This window comes from Arachis ipaensis, chromosome B2 (assembly GCF_059453495.1).
Source record: "Arachis ipaensis isolate K30076 ecotype BB chromosome B2, ASM5945349v1, whole genome shotgun sequence".
In the NCBI taxonomy this organism is placed as follows: Eukaryota; Viridiplantae; Streptophyta; class Magnoliopsida; order Fabales; family Fabaceae; genus Arachis; species Arachis ipaensis.
Genome location: NC_142437.1, coordinates 94,571,211 through 94,583,367, shown reverse-complemented (window position 1 = coordinate 94,583,367; position 12,157 = coordinate 94,571,211). Strand labels below are relative to the sequence as shown.

The window sequence follows — 12,157 nt, the reverse complement described above, 5'->3', positions numbered from 1 at the left end:
CAAACTTTTCCGACCTTTCCCGTGCTAAAAAAAATCATGAAGAACTTCAACAACCTAAACTAACTACAAAATTGGCTCCTACTGCTATCTCACCATGGCTAATCACGCATTTCATCAACAAGATCTTTCTACAATCAAACATGCAACCGTGATTATGATGACAAGTCATCTTGGCCTAGTTTCACTAGCCTTTTTCTTTGTTTTTATTAGGTTTTATGCACTTTCTTGCATTCTAAGTAAGTAATTTGGAATGAAAATGCATGACTCCTTTGAATCAGACAACCACCATTTATTTGATGCTAAATCATGAGGTTGAAGCCAAATTTAATTGATTTTAATGATTTATAAGCCTTGTAAATTTAGTGATACTTTGATTGGTTGTTTTGATTGCTTGTAGGTGAAGAAAGAAGAAAATAAGAAAAGCGTGGCCTAAGGAATGTGCCCAAAGGAAGCAACAAGCGTGCCAAGAGAAGAAAAGCGTGGCAAAAATCAAGGAAGAATGGAAGCTAAGTTGGAAAAGTAAACTGAGCTTCACAAGGAATGAAAGGAGAAAGTAAGGCACCAAGCTAAGTTCAAATAGTTAACTGAGCACTAAAGAAAGCAAGGAAATGGCATGAAGCTCAGTTCACTAAGTGCACTAAGTGAGCTTTATCGGGGACCTTTCAAAATTAATTCAAGATGAAATTCCAAGGGATGAAGCCAACAAGATTCGAACCAAGGACCAAGGAGAGGCAAGGAACGCTCCTTGCAAGGAAAATGAGAAGAAAATAGCCAAAATGCCTCCTCCATGGTTCGAACTTGGAACCACTCACCACCAAGCTTGCAAGGAAAATAACACAAAAAGCATTCACCAAGGCTTGAACCTTGCACCTAAGGGATGAGAGGAAGGCGCTACTCTAAGGAGGCAAGGGCTTTCAGTTGCTTTACTTAATTGAGCACTACATTATATTGCCAGCCATAAGGAAAATCATGAAAAATACGCCAAAATGCTTCCTCTAGGATTCGAACTTGGGAATTCTTTGAAACACAAGGGAGGAGCACCATTCAGCTTGCAAGGAAATGAACTAAAATGCTTGAGCCAAGTTTCGAACTTGGGAGTTCTTTAAAACATAAGGAGGAGCACCCACTCATCCAAGGAAATTAGCTTCAAGATTTCCTCCACTTGCTCCCACCAGGATTTGAACCTGGGACCTTGAGGCTGAAAACAAGGCGCTGCACCAAGGAAGCTCAGTTGGATTTTCCAACTGAGCACTACCTCCCCCCCTTCTCCCACTCTTTAGCGCACAACCTTGCACCCCAAGGGGGTTGTGACAAGCAATTTGGCGCAACAAGGAGAAAGCCTAGCGCACCATGACACGGCCATGACACCAATGGAGCTGTGACACACATTTTTGGCACACCAAGGCTGGGACGCGCACCACACTTGACACGGGCAGCACACTTGAAAGCTAAGTTGGATTTTCCAACTGAGCTTTCCCCTGGGAGATACAACTTGGGCTGAAAATTGGATTAAAAATCCAATTTAATTCATTTCTTCACCAAATCAAAAGCCCATCCAAATTCCAAAATCTAAGAATAGAAAGTGTATAAATAGGAGTTAGTTTGATGTAATTAGGACCTTTTTGCTACCTCTACTTTTTACTTTTAATTTTTCCTTTTAATTGTCATTTTCATTTTTGAGCTTTTTACTTTGAATTTGTATTTCTGAGAACTTGGAAGGAGAATTGATCTCTCTTCTTCTTAGTTCTTGCTTGAGCACTCTTTTATTTTCTTGCTTTGGATCTTGGGTGAAGAATTGAAGAACTTCTGTTTCAATCTCACCTTGAGATCTCTTGTTTACTTTCTCTGCATAATTGAATTTCACTTTCTGTTTACTACTTCATCTTCTCTTCAATTCTGCAATTTACTCTTCTTCACTTCTTTTGCAATTGTTCTTGTTGGATCAAGGAAGGATTTGAGATCTAGACTTGTTATCTAGTCTCTTCCACCCTGAGATCTTCAACCACTTTTACTTTGCTGCAAATTAAGCACTGCTTTCTCTGTTTTTAAATTCTCAAAGCATTTTACTCTTCTGTTTAAGATCTACTTCACTGCAATTCAATTTTCTCTTTTATTGTTTAATGCAATTTACTTGTTCTTGTTTAATTTCTGCAATCCCAACTCCCAATCCCTTTCACAATTCCAGCAATTTACATTTCTTGCACTTTAAGCTTCAGCCATTTACATTACTTGCAATTTAAGTTTCTGCAATTTAATTTACTTGCACTTTAAGATTCAGCTCCTTTATTTTCCTGCTCTTTAGTTTACTGCAAATTTCCCCTTTCCCTTTACTTTCCATGCAATTTAGCTTCTGCAAATCACAAATCACTCAACCAAATCTTGATTCGCTTGACTAAATCAATCACTAAACTAAAATTGCTCAATCCTTCAATCCCTGTGGGATCGACCTCACTCATGTGAGTTATTATTACTTGATGCGACCCGGTCCACTTGCCGGTGAGTTTTGTGTTGGATCGTTTTCCAACCATCAGATTACCAATCAAAAACTGAACTACCTCACCCACTTACCTTGGATGGTTAGGATTTTTCCGGTGAAGATGTTCGTTGTCTTTCTGGTGAACCGTTGAGTAGCAGGCGGCTGGGTTGCAGTTCTGATCGGCGGCTGGGTTGCAGCGAATGCCGAATGCTCAGTGACGGCACCGTGATTGAGGGCAACAAATAGGTCGCTTGCGTTCACCTGTGACCTTCCTTGGTTGCAGGTTGCGGGGCTCAGGGTTCTAGCACAGTCAGGGTCTCTGCAACGAATTGGGAGGTGGTGCACGAAATTGTGATCATCAATGGCGCCAACAACTTGGTACGCACAATTGCAATCTCAACTCTTTGTCACAACTCCGCACAACTAACCAGCAAGTGCACTGGGTCGTCCAAGTAATAAACCTTACGTGAGTAAGGGTCGATCCCACGGAGATTGTCGGCTTGAAGCAAGCTATGGTCATCTTGTAAATCTCAGTCAAGCGGATTCAAATGGTTATGGAGAATTGATAATTAGAAGATGAATAAAATATAAAATAAGATAGAGATACTTATGTAATTCATTGGTGAGAATTTCAGATAAGCGTATGAAGATGCTTTGTTCCTCCTGAACCTCTGCTTTCCTATTGCCTTCATCCAATCATTCATACTCCTTTCCATGGCAAGCTGTATGTTGGGTTTCACCATTGTCAATGGCTACCTTCCGTCCTCTCAATGAAAATGGTCCAAATGCGCTGTCACCGCACGGCTAATCATCTGTCAGTTCTCGATCATGTTGGAATAGGATCCATTGATCCTTTTGCATCTGTCACTACGCCCAACACTCGCGAGTTTGAAGCTCGTCACAGTCATCCCTTCCTAGATCCTACTCGGAATACCACAGACAAGGTTTAGACTTTCCGGATCTTAGGAATGGCCGCCAATAATTCTAGCCTATACCACGAAGGTTTTAATCTTAGATTAGAAACCCAAGAGATACACATTCAAGCTTGTTTGCATGTAGAACGGAGGTGGTTGTCAGGCAGGCGTTCATAGGTAAGAATGATGATGAGTGTCACGGATCATCACATTCATCAAGTTGAAGAACGAGTATATATCTTAGAGAAGAAGTAGGCGTGAATTGAATAAAAAATAGTAGTGCTTTGCATTAATTCATGAAGAACAGCAGAGCTCCACACCTTAATCTATGGTGTGTAGAAACTCCACCGTTGAAAATACATAAGAACAAAAGGATCTAGGCATGGCCGTGAGGCCAGCCCCCAAACGTGAAAAGGTCTATGAAAGTATCCCAAGATCGAAAGTATGAAAATACAATAGCAAAAGGTCCTATAGAAAACTAGTAGCCTAGGGTTATAGAAATAAGTAATTAATGCAGAAATCTTCTTCCGGGCCCACTTGGTGTGTGCTTGGGCTGAGCATTGAAGCTTTCATGTGTAGATATTTTTCTTGGAGTTAAACGCCAGCTTTTGTGCCAGTTTGGGCGTTTAACTCCAGCTTTTATGATAGTTCTGGCGTTTTGACACCAGAATTTTTATGCTGACTTGGAACGCCAGTTTGGGCCATCAAATCTCGAGCAAAGTATAAACTATTATATATTTCTGGAAAGCCCAGAATGTCTACTTTTCAACGCAATTGAGAGCGTGCCAATTGGGCTTCTGTAGCTCCAGAAAATCCACTTCGAGTTCAGAGAGGTCAGAATCCAACAGCATCTGCAGTCCTTTTTCAGCCTCTGAATCAGATTTTTGCTCAAGTCCCTCAATTTCAGCCAGAAAATACCTGAAATCATAGAAAAACACATAAACTCATAGTAAAGTCTAGAAATGTGATTTTTATTTAAAAACTAATAAAAATATAATAAAAACTAACCAAAACATACTAAAAATAATGCCAAAAAGCGTATAAATTATCCGCTCATCACAACACCAAACTTAAATTGTTGCTTGTCCTGAAGTAACTGAAAATCAAATAGGATAAAAAGAAGTGAATATACAATGAATTCCAAAAACATCTATGAAGATTAGTCTTAATTAGATGAGCGGGGCTATTAGCTTTTTGCTTCTGAACAGTTTTGGCATCTCACTTTATCCCTTGAAGTTCAGAATGATTGGCATCTATAGGAACTCAGAATTGAGATAGTGTTATTGATTCTCCTAGTTCAGTATGTTGATTCTTGAACACAGTTACTTTATGAGTCTTGGCCGTGACCCTAAGCATTTTGTTTTCCAGTATTACCACCGGATACATAAATGCCACAGACACATAACTGGGTGAACCTTTTCAGATTGTGACTCAGCTTTGCTAGAGTCCCCAATTAGAGGTGTCCAGAGCTCTTAAGCACACTCTTTTTGCTTTGGACCATGACTTTAACCTCTCAGTCTCAAGCTTTTCATTTGACACCTTCACGCCACAAGCACATGGTTAGGGACAGCTTGGTTTAGCCGCTTAGACCAGGATTTTATTCCTGTGGGCCCTCCTATCCACTGATGCTCAAAGCCTTGGATCTTTTTTATTTTACCCTTGCCTTTTGGTTTAAAGGGCTATTGGCTTTTTCTGCTTGCTTTTTCTTTCTCTCTTTTTTTTTTCGCAAGCTTTTCACTGCTTTTTCTTGCTTCAAGAATCATTTTTATGATTTTTCAGATTATCAATAACATTTCTCCTTTTTTCATCATTCTTTCAAGAGCCAACAATTTTAACATTCATGAACAACAAATTCAAAAATATGCATTGTTCAAGCATTCATTCAAAAAAACAAAAAAGTATTGCCACCACATCAAAATAATTAATCTGTTTTAAAATTCAAAATTCATGTACTTCTTTTTCTTTTTCAATTAAAAACATTTTTCATTTAAGAAAGGTGATGGATTCATAGGACATTCATAGCTTTAAGGCATAGACACTTAGACACTAGTGATCATGTAGTGAGACACAAACATAAATAAAACATAAAGCATAATAAATGAAAAATAGAAAAATAAAGAATAAGAAAATTAAAGAACGGGTCCACCTTAGTGATGGCGGTTTGTTCTTCCTCTTGAAGATCTTTGGAGTGTTTGGGCTCCTCAATGTCTCTTCCTTGTCTTTGTTGCTCCTCCCTCATGACTCTTTGGTCTTCTTTAATTTCATAGAGGAGGATGGAATGCTCTTGGTGCTCCACCCTTAGTTGTCCCATGTTGGAACTTAATTCTCCTAGGGATGTGTTGATTTGCTCCCAATAGTTTTGTGGAGGAAAATGCATCCCTTGAGGCATCTCAGAGATTTCATGATGAGGATTTTCCTCATGCTCTTGTCCATGAGTGGTCTCTCTTGTTTGCTCCATCCTTTTCTTAGTGATGGGCTTGTCCTCATCAATGAGGATGTCTTCCTCTATGTCAATTCCAGCCGAATTGCAGAGGTGACAAATGAGATGAGGGAAGGCTAACTTTGCCAAAGTAGAGGACTTGTCTGCCACCTTATAGAGTTCTAGGGATATAACCTCATGAACTTCTACTTCCTCTCCAATCATGATGCTATGGATCATGATAGCCCGGTCTATAGTAACTTCAGACCGGTTACTAGTAGGAATGATTGAGCATTGAATGAACTCCAATCATCCCCTAGCCACGGGGTTGAGGTCATGCCTTCTTAGTTGAACCGGCTTCCCTCTTGAATCTCTCTTCCATTGAGCGCCCTCTTCACAAATGTCTATGAGGACTTGGTCCAACCTTTGATCAAAGTTGACCCTTCTAGTGTAGGGGCGTGCATCTCCTTGTATCATAGGCAAGTTAAATGCCAACCTTACATTTTTTGGACTGAAATCTAAGCATTTCCCCCGGACCATTGTAAGCCAATTCTTTGGGTCTGGGTTTACACTTTGATCATGGTTCTTGGTGATCCATGCATTGGCATAGAACTCTTGAACCATTAAGATTCTGACTTGTTGAATGGGGTTGGTGAGAACTTCCCAACCTCTTCTTCGAATCTCATGTCGGATCTCCGGATATTCATCCTTTTTGAGCTTGAAAGGGACCTCAAGGATCACTTTCTTCTTGGCTACAACTTCATAGAAGTGGTCTTGATGGACCTTTGAGATGAATCTCTCCATCTCGCATGACTCAGAGGCGAAGCTTTTGCCTTCCCTTTCCTCTTTCTAGAGGTTTCTCCGGCTTTAGGTGCCATAAATGGTTATGGAAAAACAAAAAGCTTTAGCTTTTACCACACCAAACTTAGAAGGTTTGCTCGTCCTCGAGCAAAAGAAGAAAGAAAAGAGTAGAAGAAGAAAATGGAGGAGATGAAGGGGGTTTTGTGGCTCATCCAAGGGAGAGAAGTAGTGTGTATTATGTGTGAAAATGAATGAGTGAAGATGGGTTTATATAGGAGTGGAGAGAGGGGTAGGGTTTGGCCATGTATGGGTGGGTTTGGGAGGGAAAGTGGTTTGAATTTGAATGGTAAGGTAGGTGGGGTTTTATGATGGATGGATGTGGATAGGTGAGGGGTTTTTGGGGAAGAAGTATTGTGGTGGTTGGTGAAGGGTATTTGGGGAAGGGTTTTATGGGGAAGTGTGAAGAAGAAAGAGAGAGATGAGGTAGGTGGGGATCCTGTGGTGTCCACAGATCCTGAGGTGTCAAGGATTTCTCATCCCTGCACCATGTGGCGTGTAAACGCCCCCTTGATTGCCAATCCTGGCGTTAAACGCCAGGTTGCTGCCCATTTCTGGCGTTTAACGCCAGCTTTTCTCCCCTTTCTGGCATTTAAATGCCAGCTCTGTGCCCTTTTCTAGCGTTAAACGCCAGCTTTGTGCCCCCTTTCTGGCGTTAAACGCCAGTCTGGTGCCCATTTCTGGCGTTAAACGTCCAGAATGGTGCCAGACTGGGCGTTTAACGCCCATTCTGCTACCCTTACTGGCGTTTAAATGCGAGCAAGCTTCTCCTCCAGGGTGTGCTATTTTTAATACTGTTTTTCATTCTGTTTTTGCTTTTTCAGTTGTTTTTGTGACTTCACATGATCATCAACCTACAGAAAATATAAAATAACAATGGAAAATAAATAGATATAATAAAATTGGGCTGCCTCCCAACAAGCACTTCTTTAATGTCAGTAGCTTGACAGTGGGCTCTCGTGGAGCCTTACAGATACTCAGAGCATGATGATGGCCTCCCAACACCAAACTTAGAGTTTGAGTGTAGGGGTTCTATTTGACTCTGCATTGAGAGAAGCTTTTCATGCTTCCTCTCCATGGTTACAGAAGGATATCCTTGAACCTTAAACACAAGGGAGTCCTCATTCACTTGAAGGACCAATTCTTCTCTGTCAACATCAATCACAGCTTTTGCTGTGGATAGAAAGGGTCTTCCAAGGATGATGGATCCATCCATACACTTCCCAGTGTCTAGGATTATGAAATCAGTAGGGATGTAGTGGTCTTCAACCTTTACCAAGACATCCTCTACAAGTCCATAAGCCTGTTTCCTTGAATTGTCTGCAATCTCTAGTGAGATTCTTGCAGCTTGTACCTCAAAGATCCCTAGCTTCTCCATTATAGAGAGAGGCATGAGGTTTATGCTTGACCCTAGGTCACACAGAGCCTTCTCAAAGGTCATGGTGCCTATGGTACAACGTATTGAGAACTTTCCAAGATCCTGTCTCTTTTGAGGTAATCTCTGCCTAGTCAAGTCATCCAGTTCTTTGGTGAGCAAGGGGGGTTCATCCTTCCAAATCTTATTACCAAATAACTTGGCATTTAGCTTCATGATTGCTCCAAGGTACTTAGCAACTTGCTCTTCAGTAACATCTTCATCCTCTTCAGAGGAAGAATACTCATCAGAGCTCATGAATGGCAGAATTAAATTTAATAGAATCTCTATGGTCTCTGTATGAGCCTCAGATTCCCATGGTTCCTCATTAGGGAACTCCTTGGAGGCCAGTGGATGTCCATTGAGGTCATCCTCAGTAGAAATCACTGCCTTTCCCTCCTCTATGCATTCGGCCATGTGGGATGTGTTTATGGCCTTGCATTCTCTCTTTGGGTTTTCTTTTGTATTGCTTGGGAGAGTACTAGGAGGGAGTTCAGTAATTTTCTTAATCAGCTGACCCACTTGCGCCTCCAAATTTCTAATGGAGGTCCTTGTTTCAGTCATGAAACTTTGAATGGTTTTAATTAGATCAGAGACTATGGTTGCTAGGTCAGAGTGGCTCTGCTTAGAATTCTCTGTCTGTTGCTGAGAAGATGATGAAAAAGGCTTGCTATTGCTAAACCTATTTCTTCCACCACTACTGTTGTTGAAGCCTTGTTGAGGCCTCTGTTGGTCCTTCCATGAGAGATTTGGGTGATTTCTCCATGAAGGATTATAGGTGTTTCCATAGTATTCTCCCATGTAATTCACCTCTTCCATTGCTGGGTTCTCAGGATCATAAGCTTCTCCTTTAGATGAAGCTTCTTTGGTACTGCCTGTTGCTGCTTGCATTCCAGACAGACTCTGAGAAATCATATTGACTTGCTGAGTCAATATTTTATTCTAAGCCAATATGGCATTCAGAGTGTCAATCTCAAGAACTCATTTCTTCTGAGTTGTCCCATTATTCACAGGATTTTTTTCAGAAGTGTACATGAATTGGTTATTTGCAACCATTTCAATGAGTTCCTGAGCTTCTGTAGGCCTCTTCTTCAGATGAAGAGATCCTCCAGCAGAGCTGTCCAATGACATCTTGGACAGTTCAGACAGACCATCATAGAAGATACCTATGATGCTCCATTCTAAAAGCATGTCAGAAGGACACCTTTTGATCAATTGCTTGTATCTTTCCCAAGCTTCATAGAGGGATTCACCTTCCTTCTGTCTGAAGGTTTGGACTTCCACTCTAAGCTTGCTCAATTTTTGAGGTGGAAAGAACTTTGCCAATAAGGCATTGACCAGCTTTTCCCAAGAGTTCAGGCTTTCCTTAGGTTGTGAATCCAACCATATCCTAGCTCTGTCTCTTACAGCAAAAGGGAAGAGCATAAGTCTGTAGACCTCAAGGTCAACCCCATTGGTCTTAACAGTGTCACAGATTTGCAAGAATTCAGCTAAGAACTGATGAGGATCTTCCAATGGAAGTCCATGAAACTTGCAATTTTGTTGCATCAGAGAAACTAATTGAGGCTTAAGCTCAAAGTTGTTTGCTCCAATGGTAGGGATAGAGATGCTTCTCCCATAGAAGTCGGGAGTAGGTGCAGTAAAGTCACCAAGCACCTTCCTTGCATTGTTGGCATTGTTGTTGTTTTCGGCTGCCATGGCTTCTTCTTGTTTGAAAATTTCTGTTAGGTCCTCTCCAGAGAGTTGTGCTTTAGCTTCTCTTAGCTTTCTCTTCAAGGTCCTTTCAGGTTCAGGATCAGCTTCAACAAGAATGCCTTTGTCCTTGCTCCTGCTCATATGAAAGAGAGAAGAAGAAAGTATGGAGGAATCCTCTATGTCACAGTATAGAAATTCCTTGAGGTGTCAGAGGAAAAGAAGAATAGAAGTAAGAGGTAGAGAAGAGAGAATTCAAACTTATGAAGAAGGAGAGAGTTCGAATTGCTCATTGAGGAGGAGTGTTAGTCCCTTAAATAGAAGGATGTGAGAAGAGGGGAAGAATTTTCGAAATTAAATTTAAAAAGATTTTGAAATAATTAAAAGAAATTTTTAAAAAAAATTGATTGATGATTTTTGAAAATTGAAATTGAGGTAATAGTTAATTGATTTTGAAAAAGATTTTGAAATTAGAAATAAAAAAGATATGATTGAGAAAATATGATCGAAAATCAAATTAAAAAAAGGAGTTTTAAAATTAAAGTTAATTACTTGACTAACAAGAAATTAGACGATATGATTCTAGAATTAAAATTTGATCCTTTCTTAATAGGCAAGTAACAACTTGAAAATTTTGAATTAAATCATTAATTGTAGCAAGGATTTTCGAAAAAAAATGGAAAGAAATTGATTTTGAAAAGATATGATTGAAAAGATATGATTTGAAAAAAAATTGATTTTGAAAAATTATGAAAATTTGAAAAAGATTTGAATTAAAAACAAAATATTCCCTCTTGTGCCATCCTGGCGTTAAACGCCCAGAATAGTATCCATTCTGGCGTTTAACACCCAAAATACTACCCTTTTGGGCGTTTAACGCCCAACCAGGTACCCTGGCTGGCGTTTAAACGCCAGTTTTCCTTCCTCACTGGGCATTTTGAACGCCCAGCTTTTTCTGTGTAATTCCTCTGCTGAATGTCCTGAATCTTCAATTTTCTGTATTATTGACTTGAAAAGACATAGTTTTGAAATTTTTTTTGAATTTTTAGAGAATAATAACAAAATGAAACTACATCATGAAGAACTAAGATCAAATAAACAATGCATGCAAGACACCAAACTTAGAAATTTTCATATTAGAAACACTAACAAATTGAGAATGCATATGAGAAACAACTAAACACACAAAACAAGAGAATTTAAAGATCAGAGCAAGAAAATCATCAAGAACAACTTGAAGATTAATGAAGAACAAAATTCATACATTCGAAAAATGCAGGGAATAAATAAAACATGCAGGACACCAAACTTAAAAATCGACACTGGACTCAAACAAGAAACACAAAATTTTTTTATTTTTATGATTTTATAAATTTTTTTTGTATTTTTTCAAAAATTATTTGGAAAAGAAAAATAAGGTTTTCAAAAATTTTTAATAAGAATTCCAGGAATCATGCAATGTTAGTCTAAAAACTTCGGTCCAGGAATTAGACATGGCTTATTAGCTAGCCAAGCTTTCAGTGAAAGCTTCGGTCCAAAACACTAGACATGGCCAATGGCCAGCCAAGCTTTAGCAGATCATTACTTTCAACAGCAAGATTGATAGAAAACAACAAGCTCTTGTGATGATAAGTTGAAACCTCGGTCCAAAAGTTTAGACATGGTTTCACAATCAGCCAAACTTCAACAAATCATCATGAAACTCTAGAATTCATTCTTAAAAACTCTGAAGAACAAAATAGAGAAAAATTTTTTCTTTTTTTTTTTCAAAAATAAAAAGTAAAAAGCTTAAACATAAAATAAAATTACCTAATCTGAGCAACAAGATGAACCGTCAGTTGTCCAAACTCGAACAATCCCCGGCAACGGCGCCAAAAATATGGTGCACGAAATTGTGATCATCAATGGCGCAAACAACTTGGTACACACAATTGTAATCTCAACTCTTTGTCACAACTCCGCACAACTAACCAGCAAGTACACTGGGTCGTCCAAGTAATAAACCTTACGTGAGTAAGGGTCGATCCCATGGAGATTGTCGGCTTGAAGCAAGCTATAGTCATCTTGTAAATCTCAGTCAGGTGGATTCAAATGGTTATGGAGAATTGATAATTAGAAGATGAATAAAATATAAAATAAGATAGAGATACTTATGTAATTCATTGGTGAGAATTTCAGGTAAGGGTATGAAGATGCTTTGTTCCTCCTGAACCTCTGCTTTCCTATTGCCTTCATCCAATCATTCATACTCCTTTACATGGCAAGCTGTATGTTGGGTTTCACCGTTGTCAATGGCTACCTCCCGTCCTCTCAGTGAAAATGGTCCAAATGCGCTGTCACCGCACGGCTAATCATCTGTTGGTTCTCGATCATGTTGGAATAGG

General features: G+C 39.5%; 1 non-coding gene across 1 annotated transcript; it reads left to right on the top strand.

The window, feature by feature from the left end:
• Window positions 1-9,266: 9,266 nt before the first annotated feature.
• Window positions 9,267-9,374, top strand: LOC148574888 (small nucleolar RNA R71). The gene has a single exon (XR_015905635.1). It is a non-coding gene; the product is annotated as a small nucleolar RNA R71 (small nucleolar RNA).
• The last annotated feature ends 2,783 nt before the right edge of the window (window positions 9,375-12,157 follow it).